The sequence below is a fragment of the Triturus cristatus genome, chromosome 1_1 (assembly GCF_964204655.1).
Source record: "Triturus cristatus chromosome 1_1, aTriCri1.1, whole genome shotgun sequence".
NCBI lineage: Eukaryota > Metazoa > Chordata > Amphibia > Caudata > Salamandridae > Triturus > Triturus cristatus.
In genome coordinates, this window is record NC_140579.1 from 211,519,339 (window position 1) to 211,543,134 (window position 23,796).

The following is a 23,796-nucleotide window of genomic DNA, read 5'->3' on the forward strand; positions in this document are numbered from 1 at the left end:
GTTGTGTGTGTGTTTATGTGTGTGGTTGTGTGTGTGGTTGTGGTTGTGTGTGGTTGTGTGTGTGGGTGTGGTTGTGGGTTTGTGGGTGGTTGTGTGTGTGTGGGTGTGTGTGGTTGTGTGGGTGTGTGTGGTTGTGTGTGTGTGATTGTGTATGGTTGTGTGTGTGGTTGTGTGTGTGTGGTTGTGGTTGTGTGTTTGGTTGTGTGTGTGGCAGTAATACTAAAAGTTGTGGGTGTGGTTGTGGATTTGATTGTGGGTGTGGTTGTGTGGATGGTTGTGTGTGGGTGGTTGTGTGGGTGTGTGTGGGTGTGCGTGGGTATGTGTGTGTGGGTGTGTGTGTGTGGTTGTGGGTGTGTGTGTGGTTGTGGGTATGGGTGTGGCTATGGGTGTAGGTGTGGTTGTATGTGTGGTTGTGTGTGTGTGTGGTTGTGTGTGTGTGTGGTGTGTGTGTGTGGCTGTGGATGTGGTTGTGGGTGTGGTTGTGTGTGTGGTTATTTGTGTGGTTGTGCGTGTGGTTGTGTGTGTGGTTGTGTGTGTGGTTGGCTGTGGTTTTGTGTGGTTGTGGGTGTGGCTGTGGGTGTCATTGTGGGTGTGGTTGTGGGTGTGTGGTTATTTGTGTGGTTGTGTGTGTGTGGTTGTGTGTGCTTGTGTGTGCTTGTGGTTGTGTGTGTGGTTGTGTGTGTGGCTGTGTGTGTGGTTGTTTGTGTGTGGTTGTTTGTGTGTGGTTGTTTGTGTGTGGTTGTTTGTGTGAGGTTGGTTGTGGGTGTGGTTGTGGGTGGGTGGTTGTGTGTGTGGGTGTGTGTGGGTGTGTGTGTGTGTGGTTGTGTGTGTGGTTGTGTATGTGTGGTTGTGTGTGTGTGGTTGTGTGTGTGTGGTTGTGTGTGTGTGGTTGTGTGGGTGTGGTTGTGTGTGGTTGTGTGTGTGGTTGTGTGGGTGTGGTTGTGTGGGTGTGTGGGTGTGTGTGGTTGTGGGTGTGGTTGTGTGTGGTTATTTGTGTGGTTGTGTGTGGTTGTGTGTGTGGTTGTGTGTGTGGGTATGTGTGGGTGTGTGTGGTTGTGGGTGTGGTTTTTTGTGTGGTTGTGTGTGTGTGGTTGTGTGCATTTGTGGATGTGTGTGTTTGGTTGTGTGTGTAGTTGTGGTTGTGTGTGTGGTTGGGGTTGTGTGTGTGTGGTTGTGGGTGTGTTTGTGTGGTTGTACCTGTGTGTGGTTATGTGTGGGGGTGTGTGTGTGGTTATGTGTGTGTGGTTGTTGTGTGGTGGTTGTGTGTGTTGTGTGTGGTGTGTGTGGTTGTGTGTGGTTGTGTATGTGTGGTTGTGTGTGTGTGGTTGTGTGTGTGTGGTTGTGTGTGTGTGTGTGGTTGTGTTGGTGTGGTTGTGTGTGTGGTTGTGTGGGTGTGGTTGTGTGGGTGTGTGTGGTTGTGGGTGTGGTTGTGTGTGGTTATTTGTGTGGTTGTGTGTGGTTGTGTGTGTGGTTGTGTGTGTGGTTGTGTGTGGGTATGTGTGGGTGTGTGTGGTTGTGTGTGTGGTTGTGTGTGTGGCCGTGTGTGTGGCCGTGTGTGTGGTTGTGTGGCTGTGTGTGGTTGTGTGGCTGTGTGTGGTTATGTGGCTGTGGTTGTGTGGCTGTGGTTGTGTGTGTGTGGTTGTATGTGTGGTTGTGTGGTTGTGTGTGTGGTTGTGCGTGTGGTTGTGTGTGTGGGTGAATGTGTGTGTGGTTGTGTGTGGTTGTCTGTGGTTGTGTGTGTGTTTATGTGTGTGGTTGTGTGGTTGTATGTGTGTGTTTATGTGTGTGGTTGTTTGTGTGGGTGTGGTTGTGGGTGTGGTTGTGTGTGGTTGTATGTGTGGTTGTGTGTGTGGTTGTGTGTGTGTGGTTGTGTGTGTGGTTGTTTGTGTATGGTTGTGTGTGTGGGTGAATGTGTGTGTGTGTGGTTGTGTGTGGTTGTGTGTGTGGTTGTGTGTGTGTGGTTGTGTGTGTTGTGTGTGTGTGGTTGTGTGGTTGTGTGGTTGTGTGTGTGGTTGTGTGTGGTTGTGTGTGTGGTTGTGTGTGTGGTTGTGTGTATGTGGTTGTGTGTGGTTGTGTGGCTGTGTGTGGTTATGTGGCTGTGGTTGTGTGGCTGTGGTTGTGTGTGTGTGTGTGGTTGTGTGTGTGGTTGTGTGTGTTATCTGTTGTTGTGTGTGGTTGTGTGTGTGGTTGTGTGTGGTTGTAGGTGTGGTTTTTTGTGTGGTTGTGTGTGTGTGGTTGTGTATGTGTGTGTTTAGTTGTGTGTGTAGTTGTGGTTGTGTGTGTGGTTGTGTGTGTGGTTGGGGTTGTGTGTGTATGGTTGTGGGTGTGGTTGTGTGGTTGTACGTGTGTGTGTGGTTGTGTGGGTGTATGTGTGTGGTTGTTGTGTGGTAGTTGTGTGTGTTGTGTGTGGTGTGTGTGGTTGTGTGTGACTGTGTGTGTGTGGTAGTGTGTGGTTGTGTGTGGTTGTGTGTGTGGTTGTGTGTGTGTGTGTGTGTGTGGTTGTGTGGGTGTGGTTGTGTGGGTGTGGTTGTGTGTGGTTGTGTGGGTGTGGTTGTGTGGGTGTGTGTGTGGTTGTGGGTGTGGTTGTGTGGTTGTGGGTGTGGTTGTATGTGTGTGTGTGTGGTTATTTGTGTGGGTGTGGTTGTGTGTGTGGTTGTGTGTGTGGTTGTGTGAGTGGTTGTGTGTGTGGTTGTGTGTGTGGTTGTGTGGCTGTGGGTGTGTGGCTGTGGTTGTGTGGCTGTGGTTGTGTGGCTGTGGTTGTGTGTGTGTGGTTGTGTGTGTGTGTGTTTTTGGTTGTGAGTGTGTGGTTGTGTGTGTGGTTGTATGTGTGGGTGAATGTGTGTGTGTGTGTGGTTGTGTGTGTGGTTGTCTGTGGTTGTGTGTGGGGTTGTGTGTGTGTGTGGTTGTATGTGTGGTTGTGTGTGGTTGTGTGTGTGTGTTTATGTGTGTGGTTGTGGTTGTGTGGTTGTGTGTGTGTGTTTGTGTGTGTGGTTGTGTGTGTGGTTGTGGGTGTGGTTGTGGGTGTGGTTGTGTGTGTGGTTGTGTGTGTGGTTGTGTGTGTGGTTGTATGTGTGGTTGTGTGTGGTTGTGTGTGTGGTTGTGTGTGTGGTTGTGTGTGGTTGTGTGTGTGTGTGGTTGTGTGTGTGGTTGTGTGTGTGTGGTTGTGTGTGTGGTTGTGTGTGTGGTTGTGTGTGTGGTTGTGTGTGTGAATGTGTGTGTGTGGTTGTGTGTGTGGTTGTGTGTGGTTGTGTGTGTGTGTGTGTGGTTATGTGTGTGTGTTGTGTGTGTGGTTATGTGTGTGTGTTGTGTGTGTGGTTGTGTGTGTGTGTGTGTGTGGTTGTGTGTGAGGTTGTGTGTGTGGTTGTGTGTGTGTGTGGTTGTGTGTGTGGTTGTGTGGCTATGTGTGGTTGTGTGGCTGTGTGTGGTTGTGTGGCTGTGGTTGTGGTTGTGTGTGTGTGTGTGGTTGTGTGTGTGTGGTTGTGTGTGTGGTTGTGTGTGTGGTGGTATGTGTGGTTGTGTGTGGGTGAATGTGTGTGTGTGTGTGTGTGGTTGTGTGTGTCGTCTGTGGTTGTGTGTGGGGTTGTGTATGTGTGTGGTTGTGTGTGTGATTGTGTGTGGTTGTGTGTGGTTGTGGTTGTGTGGTTGTGTGTGTGGTTGTGTGTGTGGTTGTGTGTGTGGTTGTGGTTGTGTGTGTGGGTATGGTTGTGGGTGTGTGGGTGGTTGTGTGTGTGTGGGTGTGTGTGGTTGTATGGGTGTGTGTGGTTGTGTGTGTGGTTGTGTATGTGGTTGTGTGTGTGTGGTTGTGGTTGTGTGTGTGGTTGTGTGTGTGGCAGTAATACTAAAAGCATCTCAAAATAAAGGAACACAAACATCAAGTTTGTGGAAAGAGAAAGCACGTTGTAAGTCAAATGGGCGCAGCAAAGCATTAACACAACAACAAAACAAACAAGATCACTTAGCGAAGATTGAGTACTGATAATGGATACACACAGCCATCATCTTAAGAGTTCGATTGCAGCTAATGTGCACTCAAACCTGCCCCTTCCTTGTGAGTTGCACCCCATATTTCATGTGGTTGTGTGTGTGTGGTTGTGTGTGTGGTTGTGTGTGTGGTTGAGTGTGTGTGGTTGTGTGTGTGTGGTTGTGTGTGTGTGGTTGTGTGTGGTTGTGTGTGGTTGTGTGTGGTTGTGTGTGTGTGGTTGTGTGTGGTGTGGTTGTGTGTGTGGTTGTGTGTGTGGTTGTGTGTGTGGTTATGTGTGTGGATGTGGTTGTGTGTAGTTGTGGTTGTGTGTAGTTGTGGTTGTGTGTGGTTGTGTGTGTGGTTGTGTATGTGGTTGTATGTGTGGTTGTGTGTGTGGTTGTGTGTGTGGTTGTGTGTGTGTGGTTGTGTGTGTGGCTGTGTGTGTGGCTGTGTATGTGTGGTTATGTGTGTGGATGTGGTTGTGTGTAGTTGTGGTTGTGTGTAGTTGTGGTTGTGTGTGGTTGTGTGTGTGGTTGTGTATGTGGTTGTATGTGTGGTTGTGTATGTGGTTGTGTGTGTGTGGTTGTGTGTGTGGCTGTGTGTGTGTGGCTGTGTGTGTGGTTATGTGTGTATGGTTGTGTGTGTGGTTGTGTGTGTGGTTGTGTGTGTGGCTGTGTGTGTGGCTGTGTGTGTGGCTGTGTGTGTGGTTATGTGTGTGGATGTGGTTGTGTGTGTAGTTGTGGTTGTGTGTGTGGTTGTGATTGTGTGTGTGGTTGTGTGTGTGGTTGTGTGTGTGGTTGTACGTGTGGTTGTACATGTGTGTGTGTGGGTGGGGTTGTGTGTGTGTGGTTGTGTGTGTGGTTGTGTGTGGGGTTGTATGTGTGGTTGTGTGTGTGGTTGTGTGTGTGGTTGTGTGTGTGGTTGTGTGTGGTTGTTTGTGTGTGGTTGTTTGTGTGTGGTTGTTTGTGTGTGGTTGGTTGTGGGTGCGGTTGTGGGTGTGGTTGTGGGTGGGTGGTTGTGTGTGTGGTTGTGTGTGTGGTTGTATGTGGTTGTGTGTGGTTGTGTGTGGTTGTGTGTGGTTGTGGTTGTGTGTGGTTGTGGATGAGGGCGTGGTTGAGTGTGGTTGTGGGTGTGGTTTTTTGTGTGGTTGTGTGTGTGTGGTTGTGTGCATTTGTGGATGTGTGTGTTTGGTTGTGTGTGTAGTTGTGGTTGTGTGTGTGGTTGGGGTTGTGTGTGTGGTTGTGGGTGTGGTTGTGTGGTTGTACGTGTGTGTAGTTATGTGTGGGTGTGTGGTTATGTGTGTGTGGTTGTTGTGTGGTGGTTGTGTGTGTTGTGTGTGGTGTGTGTGATTGTGTGTGGCTGTGTATGTGTGGTTGTGTGTGTGTGGTTGTGTGTGTGTGGTTGTGTGTGGTTGTGGGTGTGGGTGTGGTTGTGTGGGTGTTGTTGTGTGGGTGTGTGTGGTTGTGGGTGTGGTTGTGTGTGTGTGTGGTTATTTGTGTGGTTGTGTATGTGGTTGTGTGTGTGGTTGTGTGTGTGGTTGTGGGTGTGGTTGTATGTGTGGTTGTGTGTGTGGTTGTGTCTGGGTGTGTGTGGTTGTGTGTGTGGTTGTGTGTGTGGTTGTGTGGCTGTGTGTGGTTGTGTGGCTGTGGTTGTGTGGCTGTGGTTGTGTGGCTGTGGTTGTGTGGCTGTGGTTGTGTGGCTGTGGTTGTGTGGCTGTGGTTGTGTGGTTGTGTGTGTGGTTGTGTGTGTGTGGTTGTGTGTGTGGTTGTGTGTGTGGGTGAATGTGTGTGTGTGTGGTTGTCTGTGGTTGTGTGTGGGGTTGTGTGTGTGGTTGTGTGTGTGGTTGTATATGTGGTTGTGTGTGGTTGTGTGGTTGTGTGTGTGTTTATGTGTGTGGTTGTGGTTGTGTGGTTGTGTGTGTGGTTGTGGGTGTGTTTGTGTGTGGTTGTGTGTGTGGTTGTGTGTGTGGTTGTGTGTGTGGTTGTGGTTGTGTGGTTGTGTGTGTGGTTGTTATGTGGTGGTTGTGTGTGTGTGGTTGTGTGTGTGGTTGTGTGTGTGGTTGTGTGTGTGGGTGAATGTGTGTGTGTGTGGTTGTCTGTGGTTGTGTGTGGTTGTGTGTGGGGTTGTGTGTGTGGTTGTGTGTGTGGTTGTATATGTGGTTGTGGGGTTGTGTGTGTGTGTTTATGTGTGTGGTTGTGGTTGTGTGGTTGTGTGTGTGGTTGTGTGTGTGGCTGTTATGTGGTGGTTGTGTGTGGTGTGTGTGGTTGTCTGTGGTTGTGTGTGGGGTTGTGTGTGTGTGTGGTTATATGTGTGATTGTGTGCGGTTGTGTGTGTGTTTATGTGTGTGGTTGTGTGTGTGGTTGAGTGTGGTTGTGTGTGTGGGTGTGGTTGTGGGTGTGTGGGTGGTTGTGGGTGTGTGGGTGGTTGTGTGTGTGTGGGTGTGTGTGGTTGTGTGGGTGTGTGTGGTTGTGTGTGTGGTTGTGTGGTTTTGTGTGTATGATTGTGTGTGGTTGTGTGTGTGGTTGTGTGTGTGTGGTTGTGGTTGTGTGTGTGGCAGTAAGACTAAAAGCATCTCAAAATAAAGGAACACAAACATCAAGTTTGTGGAAAGAGAAAGCACGTTGTAAGTCAAATGGGCGCAGCAAAGCATTAACACAACAGCAAAACAAACAAGATCACTTAGCAAAGATTGAGTACTGATAATGGATACACACAGCCATCATCTTAAGAGTTCGATTGCAGCTAATGTGCACTTAAACCTGCCCCTTCCTTTTGAGTTGCACCCCATATTTTATGTGGGTGTGTGTGTGTGGTTGTGTGTGGTTGTGTGTGTGGTTGTTTGTGTGTGGTTGTGTGTGTGTGGTTGTGTGTGTGTGGTTGTGTGTGTGGTTGTGTGTGTGTGGTTGTACGTGTGTGTAGTTATTTGTGGGTGTGGGTGTGTGGTTATGTGTGTGTGGTTGTTGTGTGTGTTGTGTGTGGTGTGTGTGATTGTGTGTGGCTGTGTATGTGTGGTTGTGTGTGGTTGTGTGTGTGTGGTTGTGTGTGTGTGGTTGTGTGTGGTTGTGGGTGTGGTTGTGTGGGTGTGGTTGTGTGGGTGTGGTTGTGTGGGTGTTGTTGTGTGGGTGTGTGTGGTTGTGGGTGTGGTTGTGTGGTTGTGTGTGTAGTTATTTGTGTGGTTGTGTGTGGTTGTGTATGTGGTTGTGTGTGTGGTTGTGGGTGTGGTTGTATGTGTGGTTGTGTGTGTGGTTGTGTCTGGGTGTGTGTGGTTGTGTGTGTGGTTGTGTGTGTGGTTGTGAGGCTGTGTGTGGTTGTGTGGCTGTGGTTGTGTGGCTGTGGTTGTGTGGCTGTGGTTGTGTGGGTGTGGTTGTGTGGGTGTTGTTGTGTGGGTGTGTGTGGTTGTGGGTGTGGTTGTGTGGTTGTGTGTGTGGTTATTTGTGTGGTTGTGTGTGGTTGTGTGTGTGGTTGTGTGTGTGGTTGTGTGTGTGTGGTTGTGTGGTTGTGTGTGTGGTTGTGTGTGTGTGGTTGTGTGTGGTTGTGTGTGTGGGTGAATGTGTGTGTGTGTGGTTGTGTGTGGTTGTCTGTGGTTGTGTGTGGGGTTGTGTGTGTGGTTGTGTGTGTGGTTGTATATGTGGTTGTGTGTGGTTGTGGTTGTGTAGTTGTGTGTGTGTGTTTATGTGTGTGGTTGTGGTTGTGTGGTTGAGTGTGTGGTTGTGGGTGTGGTTGTGTGTGGTTGTGTGTGTGGTTGTGTGTGTGGTTGTGTGTGTGGTTGTGGTTGTGTGGGTGGTTGTTATGTGGTGGTTGTGTGTGTGTGGTTGTGTGTGTGGTTGTGTGTGTGGGTGAATGTGTGTGGTTGTGTGTGGTTGTCTGTGGTTGTGTGTGGGGTTGTGTGTGTGGTTGTGTGTGTGGTTGTATATGTGGTTGTGTGTGGTTGTGGTTGTGTGTGTGTGTGTTTATGTGTGTGGTTGTGGTTGTGTGGTTGTGTGTGTGGTTGTGTGTGTGGTTGTTATGTGGTGGTTGTGTGTGGTGTGTGTGTGGTGTGTGTGGTTGTCTGTGGTTGTGTGTGGGGTTGTGTGTGTGTGTGGTTATATGTGTGATTGTGTGCGGTTGTGTGTGGTTGTGTGGTTGTGTGTGTGTTTATGTGTGTGGTTGTGTGTGGTTGTGTGTGGTTGTGTGTGTGGGTGTGGTTGTGGGTGTGTGGGTGGTTGTGGGTGTGTGGGTGGTTGTGTGTGTGGGTGTGTGTGGTTGTGTGGGTATGTGTGGTTGTGTGTGTGGTTTTGTGTGTATGATTGTGTGTGGTTGTGTGTGTGGTTGTGTGTGTGTGGTTGTGGTTGTGTGTGTGGCAGTAATACTAAAAGCATCTCAAAATAAAGGAACACAAACATCAAGTTTGTGGAAAGAGAAAGCACGTTGTAAGTCAAATGGGCGCAGCAAAGCATTAACACAACAACAAAACAAACAAGATCACTTAGCAAAGATTGAGTACTGATAAAGGATACACACAGCCATCATCTTAAGAGTTCGATTGCAGCTAATGTGCACTTAAACCTGCCCCTTCCTTTTGAGCTGCACCCCATATTTCATGTGGTTGTGTGTGTGTGGTTGTGTGTGTGGTTGTGTGTGGTTGTGTGTGGTTGTGTGTGTGGTTGTGTGTGTGGGGTTGTGTGTGGGGTTGTGTGTGGGGTTGTGTGTGTGGGGTTGTGTGTGGGGTTGTGTGTGTGTGGTTGTTTTATGTGTGTGGTTGTGTGCATGTGTGGTTGTGTGCGTGTGTGGTTGTGTGTGTGGTTGTGTGTGTGTGTTGTTGTGTGTGTGTATGGTTGTGTGTGTGTTTGTGTGTGTGTTTGTGTGTGTGTGGTTGTGTGTGTGGTTGTGTGTGTGGTTGTGTGTTTGTGGTTGTGTGTGGTTGTGGTTGCATGTGTGGTTGGGCTTGTGTGTGTTTGTGTGTGTGGTTGTGTGTGTGGTTGTGTGTGTGGTTGTGTGTGTGTGATTGTGTGTGTGTGACTGTGTGTGTGTGGCTGTGTGTGTGGTTGTGTGTGTGTGTGTGTGGTTATGTGTGTGTGGTTGTGTGTGTGGCTGTGTGTGTGGCTGTGTGTGTGGCTGTGTGTGTGGCTCTGTGTGTGGCTGTGTGTGTGGTTATGTGTGTGGATGTGGTTGTGTGTGTAGTTGTGGTTGTGTGTGTGGTTGTGTGTGGTTGTGTGTGTGGTTGTGTGTGTGGTTGGGGTTGTGTGTGTGGTTGTACGTGTGGTTGTACGTGTGTGTGTGTGGTTGTGTGTGTGGTTATGTGTGTGGGGTTATGTGTGTGGTTGTGTGTGTGGTTGTGTGTGTGGTTGTGTGTGTGGGGTTGTGTGTGTGGGGTTGTGTGTGTGGGGTTGTGTGTGTGGGGTTGTGTGTGTGGGGTTGTGTGTGGGGTTGTGTGTGTGTGGTTGTTTTATGTGTGTGGTTGTGTGCATGTGTGGTTGTGTGCGTGTGTGGTTGTGTGTGTGGTTGTGTGTGTGTGTTGTTGTGTGTGTGTATGGTTGTGTGTGTGTTTGTGTGTGGTTGTGTGTGTGGTTGTGTGTGTGGTTGTGTGTGTGGTTGTGTGTGTGTGGTTGTGGTTGTGTGTGTGGCAGTAATACTAAAAGCATCTCAAAATAAAGGAACACAAACATCAAGTTTGTGGAAAGAGAAAGCACGTTGTAAGTCAAATGGGCGCAGCAAAGCATTAACACAACAACAAAACAAACAAGATCACTTAGCAAAGATTGAGTACTGATAATGGATACACACAGCCATCATCTTAAGAGTTCGATTGCAGCTAATGTGCACTTAAACCTGCCCCTTCCTTTTGAGCTGCACCCCATATTTCATGTGGTTGTGTGTGTGTGGTTGTGTGTGTGGTTGTGTGTGGTTGTGTGTGGTTGTGTGTGTGGTTGTGTGTGTGTGGTTGTGGGTGTGTGGTTGTGTGTGTGGTTGTGTGTGTGTGGTTGTGTGTGTGTGGTTGTGTGTGTGTGGTTGTGTTTGTGGCTGTGTGTGTGGCTGTGTGTGTGGCTGTGTGTGTGTGGTTATGTGTGTGGATGTGGTTGTGTGTAGCTGTGGTTGTGTGTGTGGTTGTGTATGTGGTTGTGTGTGTGGTTGTGTGTGTGGTTGTGTGTGTGGTTGTGTGTGTGGTTGTGTGTGTGTGATTGTGTGTGTGTGGTTGTGTGTGTGTGACTGTGTGTGTGTGGCTGTGTGTGTGGTTGTGTGTGTGTGTGTGTGGTTATGTGTGTGTGGTTGTGTGTGTGGCTGTGTGTGTGGCTGTGTGTGTGGCTCTGTGTGTGGCTGTGTGTGTGGTTATGTGTGTGGATGTGGTTGTGTGTGTAGTTGTGGTTGTGTGTGTGGTTGTGTGTGGTTGTGTGTGTGGTTGTGTGTGTGGTTGGGGTTGTGTGTGGTTGTACGTGTGGTTGTACGTGTGTGTGTGTGGTTGTGTGTGTGGTTATGTGTGTGGGGTTATGTGTGTGGTTGTGTGTGTGGTTGTGTGTGGGGGTTGTGTGTGGGGGGTTGTGTGTGGGGGGTTGTGTGTGTGGGGTTGTGTGTGTGGGGTTGTGTGTGGGGTTGTGTGTGTGGGGTTGTGTGTGGGGTTGTGTGTGTGTGGTTGTTTTATGTGTGTGGTTGTGTGCATGTGTGGTTGTGTGCGTGTGTGGTTGTGTGTGTGTGTTGTGTGTGTGTATGGTTGTGTGTGTGTGTTTGTGTGTGTGTGGTTGTGTGTGTGGTTGTGTGTTTGTGGTTGTGTGTGTGTGGTTGTGTGTGTGGTTGTGTGTGTGTGGTTGTGTGTGGTTGTGTGTGTGTGGTTGTGTGTGTGGTTGTGTGTGTGTGTGGGTGTTTGTGTGTGTGGGTGTGGGTGTGTGTGTGGGTGGTTGTGTGTGTGGTTGTGGGTGTGTGTGTGGTTGTGGGTGTGGGTGTGGGTGTGGTTGTGGGTGTGTGTGTGGGTGTGGCTGTAGGTGTGGTTGTGTGTGTGGGTTTGTGTGTGTGTGTGTGTGTGTGTGTGTGTGGTTGTGGGTGTGTGTGTGGTTGTGGGTGTGTGTGTGGTTGTGGGTGTGTGTGGTTGTGGGTGTGTGTGTGGTTGTGGGTGTGTGGGTGTGTGTGTGGGTGTGTGGGGGTGTGTGTGGGTATGTGTGTGGGTGTGGTTGTAGGTGTGGTTGTGTGTGTGTGGTTGTGTGGGGGTGGTTGTGGTTGGGTGTGGTTGTGTGTGTGTGGCTGTGGGTGTGGTTGTGTGTGTGTGGCTGTGGGTGTGGTTGTGGGTGTGTTTGTGGGTGGGTGGTTGTGGGTGTGGTTGTGTGTGTGTGGTTGTGTGTGTGTGATTGTGTGTGTGTGATTGTGTGTGGTTGGTTGTGTGTGTTTGGTTGTGTGTGGTTGGTTGTGTGTGTGGTTGTCTGTGTGTGTGGTTGTGTGTGTGTGTGTTTGTGTGTGTGTGTGGTTGTGTGTGTGGTTGTGTGTGTGTGGTTGTGTGTGTGTGGTTGTGTGTGTGTGGCTGTGTATGTAGTTATGTGTGTGTGTGGCTGTGTGTGTGGCTGTGTGTGTGGTTGGGGTTCTGTGTGTGGTTGTACGTGTGGTTGTACGTGTGTGTGTGTGGGGTGTTGTGTGTGTGGTTGTGTCTGTGTGGTTGTGTGTGTGGTTGTGTGTGTGGTTGTGTGTGTGGTTGTGTGTGTGTGGTTGTGTGTGGTTGTGTGTGTATGGTTGTGTGTGGTTGTGTGTGAGGTTATGTGTGGGGTTGTGTGTGTGGGGTTGTGTGTGGGGGGTTGTGTGTGTGGGGTTGTGTGTGTGGGGTTGTGTGTGTGGGGTTGTGTGTGGGGTTGTGTGTGTGGTTGTATATGTGTGTGGTTGTGTGTGTGTGTGGTTGTGTGCATGTGTGATTGTGTGCGTGTGTGGTTGTGTGTGTGTGGTTGTATGTGGTTGTGTGTGTGGTTGTGTGTGTGGTTGTGTGTGGTTGGGGTTGTGTGTGTGGTTGTACATGTGGTTGTACGTGTGTGTGTGTGGGGTTGTGTGTGTGTGGTTGTGTGGTTGTGTCTGTGTGGTTGTGTGTATGGTTGTGTGTGTGGTTGTGTGTGTGTGGTTGTGTGTGGTTGTGTGTGTGTGGTTGTGTGTGGTTGTGTGTGGTTGTGTGTGAGGTTATGTGTGGGGTTGTGTGTGGGGTTGTGTGTGTGGGGTTGTGTGTGTGGGGTTGTGTGTGGGGTTGTGTCTGTGTGGTTGTATATATGTGTGGTTGTGTGCGTGTGTGGTTGTGTGTGTGTGGTTGTGTGTGTGTGTGGTTGTGTGTGTGGTTGTGTGTGTGGTTGTGTGTGTGTGGTTGTGTGTGTGGGGTTGTGTGTGTGGTTGTGTGTGTGTGTGGTTGTGTGTGGTTGTGTGTGTGGTTGTGGGTGTGGGTGTGTGTGTGTGGGCATGTTTGTGGGTGTGTGTGTGTGTGGGTGTGTGTGTGGGTGGTTGTGTGGGTGGGTGGTTGTGTGTGTGGTTGTGGGGGTGTGTGTGGTTGTGGGTGTGTGTGGTTATGGGTGTGTGTGTGGTTGTGTGTGTGTGTGTGTGGGTGTGTGTGGGTGTTTGTGTGGGTGTGGCTGTAGGTGTGGTTGTGTGTGTGGTTGTAGGTGTTGTTGTGTGTGGTTGTGTGTGTGTGTGAGACTGGCCTCGTGGCGTGGGCCCTCCCGACCAGCAAGCTACCCTGCAACTGCACCGATCCTCGATGTCACAGACTTCCGGCCCCCATGGCCCAACATCCCGAGGGCCAGCCAGATCCCCAACACGCATGCCCGGCCGAGGGAGAGCGAAACCCCCCAAACCAGACCGAGAGGCGCCGACCCTGTCACACCTCTGGTCTCTTCCCCGAGGGAGGTTTTGATCGACCACCAGGCCCCCGGTGAGCGGGCGCCTCGCCTGCTGGGTGTCTGGAGTCCCTCCCGGACCCACCTGAACAGATCAAAGGGCCGAGCGACAGGAAATCCCGACACACCGCCACCAGGCTCCAGACCCCTCTCCGCGAGGACTCCGGACTTCAAAGAGGAGGGGGAGTATAACAAGGGGTGCTGAAGGGACGGGAGCTAGAGAAGACCTGGACTGACGAGAGCCTGTGGACCTGGTCGCGGCTCGATCGCTCCCCGAACCGAAGAACTCTGAACCCTCTGAGCCCTGCTGACGCTGTCGCGGCTCCCCGAACTCTGAACCATCTGAGCCCTGCTGACGCTGTCGCGGCTCCCCGAACTCTGAACCATCTGAGCCGTGCTGACGCTGTCGTGGCTCCCCGAACTCTGAACCATCTGAGCCCTGCTGACGCCGTCGCGGCTCCCCGAACTACGAACCTCCGGTGCCTGCTGAGTGACTCGCGGCCCGCGCCTCCCAGAGAATCGGCAGAGATTGCCGAGAGAAGCAACATCCCCTCAGCTCGAGGATTGAGAGCTGGGCGCCGGATCCTCCGCAGAGACACTGATTCAAAGACTGTCCCGCTACCCCTTACCCCTCATCCCGAGATCGCTGCCGCTTGTGGCACTAATTCTGCACCCGCCTTCCGGATCATAAAGATCCCTGACAACTAACGATAAAGTCTATTGTCTTGCAAAGAATTACTGTGTGGTGTCCCTCTATCCGAAGAGAGTACGAGCAGCGTGTGCGATCCTAGGTACGAGACCCTTCCAGGAAGGGCCTCCCCGCTCTTGCTCGGCCTAACTCTGGGAAAGGTGGGCCTCCGGGTGGTCAGGAACGTATTCCACAGCCTCCCCGGGGAACGCCTTCCAACATTTGGTGGCAGGCGACGGGATCCGAGCCAACACCTAGAGATCGTGCAGTAGCCGGCTAACGCACTACCAAGAAGAAATGAAAGGAGAAACCTCCCTAGGTGCCGCAGGCACCAACCCGAGCATGACATTCCGAGAGGACCAGTTGGAATCTTATACGCACCGAGAACTGAAACAATTTTGCAAAGACCTTGGAATCGCTACCACCGGACTAAGCACGAAAGAGGACTTCCAGGGAGCATTAAAAACCTGGGTCGAGGCGGGAACTCCCTGGACACAAACAGAAGGAGAGCCTCCTAACGAACCACGAAGCACCCCGGGGAGGAACGGCACCCCCGAGGGGGGCCTATCCCCAGAGGAACTAGCGGACCGAGAAAGAGGTCGCAACCACGAACTAGAGCTAGCAAAATTAAAAAATCGAAGGAGAGCTAAAACTGCCCGAAAAGAAGCTGGCGGTAGAACAGTTACGCCTACAAGAAGAACTCGAGGAAAAGAAACGACAAAGAGAACACGGAGAAAGAAAACTCCAACTGGAGCACAAACGTGGCCTGAAAGAGATCGAGCTCAAGGCTCAGAATGCGGAGGCCAGACCCTCGGAAACCCGACCCCTCTCCTCCACCGTGGAACCAAAGGTCCACATCCCCAAAGATGTGGTGAAGGAATACTATAAGAACGACGACATCCAGCAAGGGTTCAAAGCCTACGGAGTCGCCATGACCTCCCACGAGTCCCGCAGAAAGACTGGGGGGCTGGGCTGTGGGGCCGGTTCCTGAGCGAAAGGAGAGATACCCTGCTGGACCTGCCCCCCACGGTGATGAACTCCTACAGTCACATGAAAGAGGCCCTAGTAGCCAGATATGGGCTCACCCCTGAAATGTACCGGCAACGGTTTAGGGACTGCAAGAAGATACCCGGTACCACCTGGGTGGAGTATGTGAACTTTTACAGCCGGGCCTTGGACGGGTGGATCAAGGGCAGCAAGGTCTCCACCTTTGAGGAGCTGTTCGACCTAATCGCATGGGAACACTAGTCCGCTAATTGCTTTGTAGAGCTGCACCAGCACCTCCTGGACAGCAAACTCACAGACCCTCTGTGAGAAGTTGGCCTGGTATATGATGCTCACTAGTAAAAGTGATCACCTTGTACCATGCCAAGCAACCCTTATGGTGTGGTTGTAAGTCAACCTTTTCGGACTAGCTGCCCTAGTGGTAGCGTAGGCTAAGCAGTCTTTGAGGCTAAACTCGTGAAGCGTGTTAAGCCAGCTGTTTTACCAAATGCAACCCCCTTTTATACCAATGAAAGGACACCACACAGATATATATTCAAAATATATATGTATTTATTTATCAAAGTAACCCCTAGTCTCTTTATGAGCACAGGAGCACAAATCGTCAAACAAGTTTATAACAGAATACACAGAAGTTGCACGTTATATGGATAGGCCCTGGTGGCCACTCAAACCATATACTAAAATAGTGGTATAAGTACCACGAACAGAAAAGGGAAAAGGCCTAGGGCCTCTAGAATCGCTGGGCCTACAAGGAGCTAACGTCAGTTAGTGACCAGGAGGTCCACGGGTGGCGTGTGCAGAGCAAATAGTCACACGCGTGCTCCCATAGGTTTCAATGGGTGCGTAAAAAGTACAAAGTTACTGCCAAAGGAATCTTCCGGATGACCTAGGAACTTAAGATTTGGAACACAGGCACTAGAGATGTATTACTACACATGGGCACCGGAGTACCAGCTTTACCTCACCCACAGGAAGTGGGTGCATAGGCCTCGAAGTGCGTCGGGTTTCTTCTATCTGTTCCGTGGGGCCTGTAGACAAAAGTGCTGCAGGCGGTCGGTCGGGAAGAGATGCAGGGGACCCAAGAGTGGATCGGAGATGTTGAAGACCTGTAAGCAGAGGGGACAGTGTTCACAGTCACTAGCCAGTGACCAGCGTGGCACCAGGTGGGTACCAGGCGATGTCGGGTGCAAACAGGAAGGAAGGTGTAGCTTGACTCTGCAGCCACGTGGTCCCTGAAGGTCGACGACGTCCAGGAGTCGAGTCACGAGCTGTCCCACGCAGGCTCTCGCTGTCGGCGGTGTCGGCGACTTGATCGAAGCAAACAAGCCTTGGCGAAAGCAATTTTTGTAGGCAAGGAGTTTAAGCTGATGGTTCTGACCAGCAAGGTCAGAGGAGCTGCTCCTTTGGAGGGGAGCAAGGGCCAGTCTGGAGCAACCAGACCAGCGGTGTTTGTCGTAGATTTCGTCGCCAAGATGGCCACTAGCCAGCGGGCCAGCAACCGGTTAGGCGCGTCGAGTGGCAAAATGCAGAAGGGCCCCACGCAGATCGTGGAGATGCTGGAGGGCTCACCTTTGGTGCAGATGCTGCTCGAGGGTTGGGCTTCTCAGGACCCAAAGCACAACTTGGAGGGAGCCTCGGTTGTTGCACTTGTCAGCTTGTCGTAGTCGTTCCAAGATGGCTGGCTCCACGTGTCTCGGTGCCTCCACGGGTCTCCTCTTTGCAGGGACTGTGGATCGGGCGGTGAGAGGTCTGGAGGTCCAGGTCTTGTCAGTCTCTGGGCTCGGGCTCCGGCGGGAGGCGGCGGCAAAGCAGACGGTGATTCGCTGGATGGTGCTTGCGTTAGCAAGGTGGTCACTCCCTGACCACAGGGGAGATTTTCTTCAGTCTTCTGTGCAGCAGAATGTCGAAGTTCCCGTCTTCTTCTTAGTTTCAAGTTGATTCCAGGATGTCTGAAGTCTTAGGACACAGCTCCTACCTTTATTCGGATTCTAGGGGCCGGACTACCTGCTAGGTCCCTCCCTATGGGTGGGACCAGGAAGGGGGGTGGTTACACCCCCAATCCTTTGTCCAGCTCGCCCCAGGCCCGGGACTGGTGTGCCCCAGGACCGGTTTGAACTGGCATATGCACCGAGGCTCCTTGTGAGCCACAGGCATGTCTGGTTTCTTTCAAGCCCTACCTGACCAATACACAAAATCCTGTCTGGGGTGGTGCATGCACCTCCCCTGGCAGGAAACCCTTTGTCCACACCTCCCAAGCTGGAAGGACTCCCAGCAGCAGGAGGGCAGACTTGTGTCTGTGGTGGCAGCATCCATTTTGTGGAGCTGAGGCTATGTCTGATTTTACCCGGGTTTCAGGTACTGTACATGTCGTGTCCCTCTAGAAGGGTGGAATGCTAACCCCGTCGCCAGAATTGGCGAGGGGTTAGTATTCCAATTCGTATGACACCTTACTCGACATGTTTTGATAAAGCCAAACCAAAGATAGCATTTAACCGCGAGGTTCATAATGCACTTAAGAGTATATGGTATGACGATATCTGGAAACAGTAGAAGGAAGTTGTTCCGACCACTGCAGACAGGCTCAGCTCATGCCAGAGCACCATCTCACATGGAACCAAGCACTCTGCCTTCAGGATTGTTAAGGCCTGCCATAGGAGTGACTTATAGGTTACCAGGTGTCCCATTTAAGGTTAGGTATAGGTATACTACACCTAAGTAAGAGGTGATTACACCAACTTACCCCAGCTGAGTGATCAGCCAGTTGTGTCAGATTGTTAGGCCAAGCCTGGGGTGGCACAATACATGCTGCAGCCCCTGGCAGGCCTTGGGTACACCAATGCCCTGGGTACCTAGTGTACACTGGTACAGGGGCTGACAGGGTGATCCACTTCCAATTGGTTATGCACCTAGGGTGCATAGTTTTAATTTAGTAGAGAGAACAGCAGGCTGGGGGTCTGATTGGCAGGCCCACAGCCTCAATATGTCAAAAACCAGTGAAGCAAAAAGCAAAAATTTGGGGTGACCATAGGATAGCAGACCCTACTCTCCTACACAACCCCCCCCCAAACGCTGGGACATTAAACTAGCCTTGACCAGTCTCGTCTTCATGTCCTAAGTGGAAGTACCTGGAGAGACCATCTGCATTCCCATGGTCAGTACCTGGCCGGTGCTCCACTGTAAAGTCCATCCCCTGTAGGGAAATGGACCACCTAAGCAGTTTGGGGTTTTCACCCTTCATCTGATTTAGCCACAAGAGGGGCTTATGGTCGGTCTGAATCTTGAAGTGAGTGCCAAACAAGTATGGCCTCAGCTTCTTCAGGGCCCACACCACAGCAAAGGCCTCCCTCTCAATAGCTGACCAATTCTTCTCTCTGGGGGTCAACCTTCTGCTAATAAAAGCAATGGGTTGGTCTTGACCATCTACATTAAGTTGTGACAGCACAGCTCCCACACCCAACTCAGAAGCATCTGTTTGGACAATAAACTCTTTGGAGTAGTCAGGACTTTTCAGGATAGGTGCAGAGCACATGGCCTCCTTCAGGTCATCAAATGCCTTTTGACAGCTTACTGTCCACTGAACCTTTTTGGGCATCTTCTTGGATGTCAGATCATTAAGAGGAGTCACAATGGACCCATAGTTCTTAACAAACTTCCTGTAATACCCAGTCAAGCCCAAGAAAGCTCGAACTTGAGTCTGGGTGGTTGGAGGGGACCAATCCTTGATGGACTGTATCTTACTCTCCAGTGGTTGAACTTGGCCCCCACCTACAAGGTGGCCCAAATACACAACCTTACTCTGCCCTATCTGGCACTTAGTAGCCTTGATAGTGAGGCCTGCCCTTTGCAGAGCCTCAAGAGCCTTCTTCAGGTGGATCAGGTGATCCTCCCAGGTGGAACTAAAGACAGCAATGTCATCAAGATATGCTGCGCAAAAGTCATCCAACCCAGTAAGGACTTGGTTCACCAGCCTTTGGAAGGTGGCAGGTGCATTCTTCAGACCAAAGGGCATCACCACAAACTGATAATGCCCACCTGGGGTTGAGAATGCTGTTTTGGCCTTAGACTCCTCAGCTAACCTGATTTGCCAATAGCCAGCTGTCAAGTCAAATGTGCTCAAAAACTTTGCAGAAGCTAGTTTGTCTATGAGCTCATCTGCCCTTGGAATAGGGTGTGCATCTGTCCTGGTGACAGCATTGAGTCCTCTGTAGTCCACACAGAACCTCATCTCTCTCTTGCCATCTTTGGTGTGAGGTTTGGGGACCAGAACCACTGGGCTAGCCCAGGGGCTCTCTGAGGGTTCAATGACACCTAATTCCAGCATTTTATGTACCTCAGCCTTTATACAGTCCCTGACGTGGTCAGGTTGTCTGTAAAGTTTGTTCTTTACAGGCAGACTGTCACCAGTGTCCACAACATGGGTACACCAGTCAGTTTGACTAGGTATCAAGGAAAACATATGTGAAAATGATTGTAGAACCTGTCTACATTCAGTCTGCTGATGGGCAGTGAGGTTGCCTCCAAGGGTCACTCCTTCAACTGAGCCATCTTCAGGGTTCTGAGACAACAGGTCTGGGAGAGGGTCACTCTCTTCCTCCTGTCCCTCATCTGTAGCCATGAGCAAGCCCATGTCTGCCCTGTCAACATATGCTTTAAGCCTGTTAACATGGAGTACCCTGTGGGGACTCCTGGGAGTTCCTAGGTCCACCAAGTAGGTGACCTCTCCCTTCTTTTCCAGGATTGTATGGGGTCCAGACCATTTGTCTTGGAGTGCTGCTGGGGCCACTGGCTCCAACACCCATACCTTCTGTCCTGGCTGATACTCAACCAAGACAGCCTTTTGGTCATGCCAAGCTTTCTGTAAGGCCTGGCTTGCCTCAAGGTTTTTAGATGCCTTCTCCATATACTCAGCCATCCTGGAGCGGAGACCAAGTACATAGTCCACTATGTCTAGCTTAGGCTTTTTGAGAGGTAACTCCCATCCTTCCTTCACCAAACACAGTGGGCCTCTCACAGGGTGCCCAAACAACAATTCAAAGGGGCTGTAGCCAACTCCTTTTTGTGGGACCTCTCTGTAAGCAAACAGAAGGCAGGGTAGAAGGATGTCCCATCTTCGCCTGAGCTTTTCAGGTAATCCTTTGATCATACCCTTTAGGGTCTTGTTGAATCTCTCAACAAGCCCATTGCATTGTGGGTGATAAGGGGTGGTGAACTTGTAGTTGACACCACATTCCTTCCACATAGCTGTCAAGTATCCTGACATAAAGTTGGTACCTCTGTCAGATACTACCTCCTTAGGAAACCCCACTCTGGAGAATACTCCCAGCAGGGCCCTGGCCACAACAGGAGCTGTAGTGGTCCTAAGGGGAATTGCCTCTGGATACCTGGTGGCATGATCCACTACCACCAGTATAAATCTGTGCCCAGATGCAGTGGGAGGATCCAGGGGACCCACTATGTCTATTCCCACTCTTTCAAAGGGAACCCCCACCACAGGTAGTGGTATCAGGGGGGCCTTTGTTGTGCCACCTGATTTGCCACTGGCTTGGCAGGTAACACAGGAGCGACAAAACTCCTTTGTATCTTCATTCATATGAGGCCAGTGAAAGTGAGGGACAAGTCTGTCCCAGGTCTTGTTCTGGCCTAGGTGTCCTGCTAAAGGAATATCATGGGCCAAGGTAAGAAGGAAGCCCCTAAATTGCAGAGGTATAACCAACCTCCTGGTTGCACCAGGCTTGGGGTCTCTAGCCTCTGAATAAAGGAGCCCTTCATCCCAATACACTTTATGGGTACCTTGAGCATTCCCAGCAGCCTCAGCAGCAGCCAGCTGTCTGAGGGGTTCAAGAGAGGGACAGGATAACTGAGCCTGCCTCAAGTCAGCCCTTGAAGGTCCCCCTGTCCCCAGAAACTCAACCTGGTCAGGTTCAAGCTCTTCAGGGACAGTTCCTTCAGGGTCCTCTAGATCAGCTTCCTGGGAAGGCTGATCGTCACTCTGAGGCAGGGGGGAAGGCACAGCCTTGACCCTCCTGTTCTTCTTCTTGGTAGGTGCTTGGTCCATTGTTCCAGGATCCAAGACCTGTGGTTCAGTGAGGCACTTTTTGGCCTGTGACCTGGTCACAGCAAGGACATGTGATGATATACCTAACATCTCTGCATGAGTCCTGTACTCCACTTCTGACCATAGAGAACTCTCTAGGTCATTGCCCAACAAACATTCTACTGGGAGGTCTGCACTAACCACAACCCTTTTGAGGCCAGTTACCCCTCCCCATGAGAAGTTAACAACTGCCACACTATGTGAAGTAGTGGCATTGCTGGCATTGGTCACCAGGTAGTTCTCACCTGGTATGTACTGTCCAGGGTCCACAAAGCCTGGTGTCACCATAGTGACACTGGCACATGTGTCCCTGTAAGCTTGAGCCACTTTTTCATTTATTAAAGGAGTCTGTCTGTACTTGCCCAGGTTACTGGGGCTCACAGTCAGGGACAAATCAATGTCCCCATCACAGATCAAGACTGCCTGTGTAAGGGTTCTGTCTAAGTCAGAATCTCCTTCAGTTCCCATAGTGATTCCCACTACACCCTTTGTCTGGGGACCAACACTGCTAACAGTAGTACTGGGAGCAGGTGCCTTAGGGGCAACAGTGTTGGGGGCTCCACCCTTTTTGCAATCACTAGTCCAGTGAGTTGTATTTTTACAATGATTGCACCAGGGTTTCTTTTGACCTTCTTTCTTCTTTTTGGACTGTTGGGACCCACCCTCCTTAGCAGTAGTTTGGGGCCCTGTTGAAGACTTCTGGTCTTTAGGTTTCTGATCTCCACCCTTTTGGTCTGTTTTCTTCTGATCACCCCCTTGGCCCTGGTTCTGGTTCTTTTGCTTAACCCTGGTTCTGACCCATTTGTCTGCCTTCTTTCCCAATTCTTGGGGAGAGGTCAGATCAGAGTCAACCAAGTGTTGATGCAGTTGCTGGTTTTGACAGTTATTTAAAATCTGTTCTCTCATCATCAAATTATACAATCCTGTAAAATCAGATACCTTACTTCCCAGCAACCAACCCTCCAAAGCCTTAGTGGCACATTCAATGTATTCAGACCAGTCCTGAGTCTGTGTCTTTTGGGTGTCTCTGAACATTAACCTGTACTGCTCAGTGGTTAAGCCTAACCCATCAACTAGAACACTCTTCAGGACTCTGTAGTTTCTGACATCCTCTTCTCTAACAGTGAGGAGTCTGTCTCTGCCTCTTCCTTCAAAGGAGAGCCAGAGGATTGCTGCCCACTGATCTTCAGGAACCTGCTGTACTTTGCAGGCTCTCTCAAGAGCAGTTATCCACTTGTGGATGTCATCCCCACTTTTGTAGGGGGGCACAACCTTAGACAGGTTTCTATTGTCGAAAACCCTATCTTTGTCCTTAGGGACAATGCTGCCACCAGTGGGTATAGACCCACTCTCTCTAGGTTGCCTAGCCTTGTTCAGTTTTTCTTCCATCAGGGCTACTTCTAGCTCCTGCTTCCTGATCCTCAGCTGGGCTTCCTGCATTCTGGCCTCATGTTCCCTCCTCTGAGGGGTGGTCATCCTTTTCCTGGAGTGACCTTGAGAGCCTCTAGAGCCATGGGAAGCATTGGAGTCACCTGAGCGATTCCTTTGCCTTCCCAGCCCTGTGTTAAGTCCACTGGGGAGATCCAGTGGGTTGAACCCACTGTCAGTCCCCAATAGCCTTGGTTTAGCTGGGCCAAGTATAACACTTGGCACTGGGCTAGTTCTCCCTTCATCCTCACTACTGTCAGTATCCTTTTCACTCTCATCCTCTGTGGTAGGCATCCCATCTAAGGGGTGACTATTGGAACTGGGTACCTCTGTAGTATCTTCAGAAGGGGGGCCTCCTGTTCCTGTCCCTAAGGGGGCTAACTGGGAAGCTTTCTTGAGTGCTCTCTGATTCTCATCATTCTGTAAGAGCTCTCTGAGCTCAGCAGAGTTTGGGTTCTTGGGCTGTTTAAGGCCTCTAAGAGTTGCCAAATGCCTGAGCTCATTCTGATTAAGGGTAGCAAAGCTGGATGGTGCCCTCTGGGGGTCACTCTCAACAGAGATGGGTACAGTGGACCCCTCTGCCCCGGCCATTGCTCTTAAGTGTGGGTGGATGTGTTGCAATCTACCTACACTTGGGTTTACCTACTAAACCTATCTAGTAGTTGTAGTCAGGGTGTGCTACTCCCTTTGCTCTACAACAACTAAGTTCAGTAGAACTTAAGTATATCTAATCTTGTTTTATATGTACCTACAGGTACCTATGTGATCTTTCAATTGGTAACCAAGAGATTACAATGGTAAAACACAGCAAGCTCAAATCCAACCGCTGCTCACCAATGTGAGAAGTTGGCCTGGTATATGATGCTCACTAGTAAAAGTGATCACCTTGTACCATGCCAAGCAACCCTTATGGTGTGGTTGTAAGTCAACCTTTTCGGACTAGCTGCCCTAGTGGTAGCGTAGGCTAAGCAGTCTTTGAGGCTAAACTCGTGAAGCGTGTTAAGCCAGCTGTTTTACCAAATGCAACCCCCTTTTATACCAATGAAAGGACACCACACAGATATATATTCAAAATATATATGTATTTATTTATCAAAGTAACCCCTAGTCTCTTTATGAGCACAGGAGCACAAATCGTCAAACAAGTTTATAACAGAATACACAGAAGTTGCACGTTATATGGATAGGCCCTGGTGGCCACTCAAACCATATACTAAAATAGTGGTATAAGTACCACGAACAGAAAAGGGAAAAGGCCTAGGGCCTCTAGAATCGCTGGGCCTACAAGGAGCTAACGTCAGTTAGTGACCAGGAGGTCCACGGGTGGCGTGTGCAGAGCAAATAGTCACACGCGTGCTCCCATAGGTTTCAATGGGTGCGTAAAAAGTACAAAGTTACTGCCAAAGGAATCTTCCGGATGACCTAGGAACTTAAGATTTGGAACACAGGCACTAGAGATGTATTACTACACATGGGCACCGGAGTACCAGCTTTACCTCACCCACAGGAAGTGGGTGCATAGGCCTCGAAGTGCGTCGGGTTTCTTCTATCTGTTCCGTGGGGCCTGTAGACAAAAGTGCTGCAGGCGGTCGGTCGGGAAGAGATGCAGGGGACCCAAGAGTGGATCGGAGATGTTGAAGACCTGTAAGCAGAGGGGACAGTGTTCACAGTCACTAGCCAGTGACCAGCGTGGCACCAGGTGGGTACCAGGCGATGTCGGGTGCAAACAGGAAGGAAGGTGTAGCTTGACTCTGCAGCCACGTGGTCCCTGAAGGTCGACGACGTCCAGGAG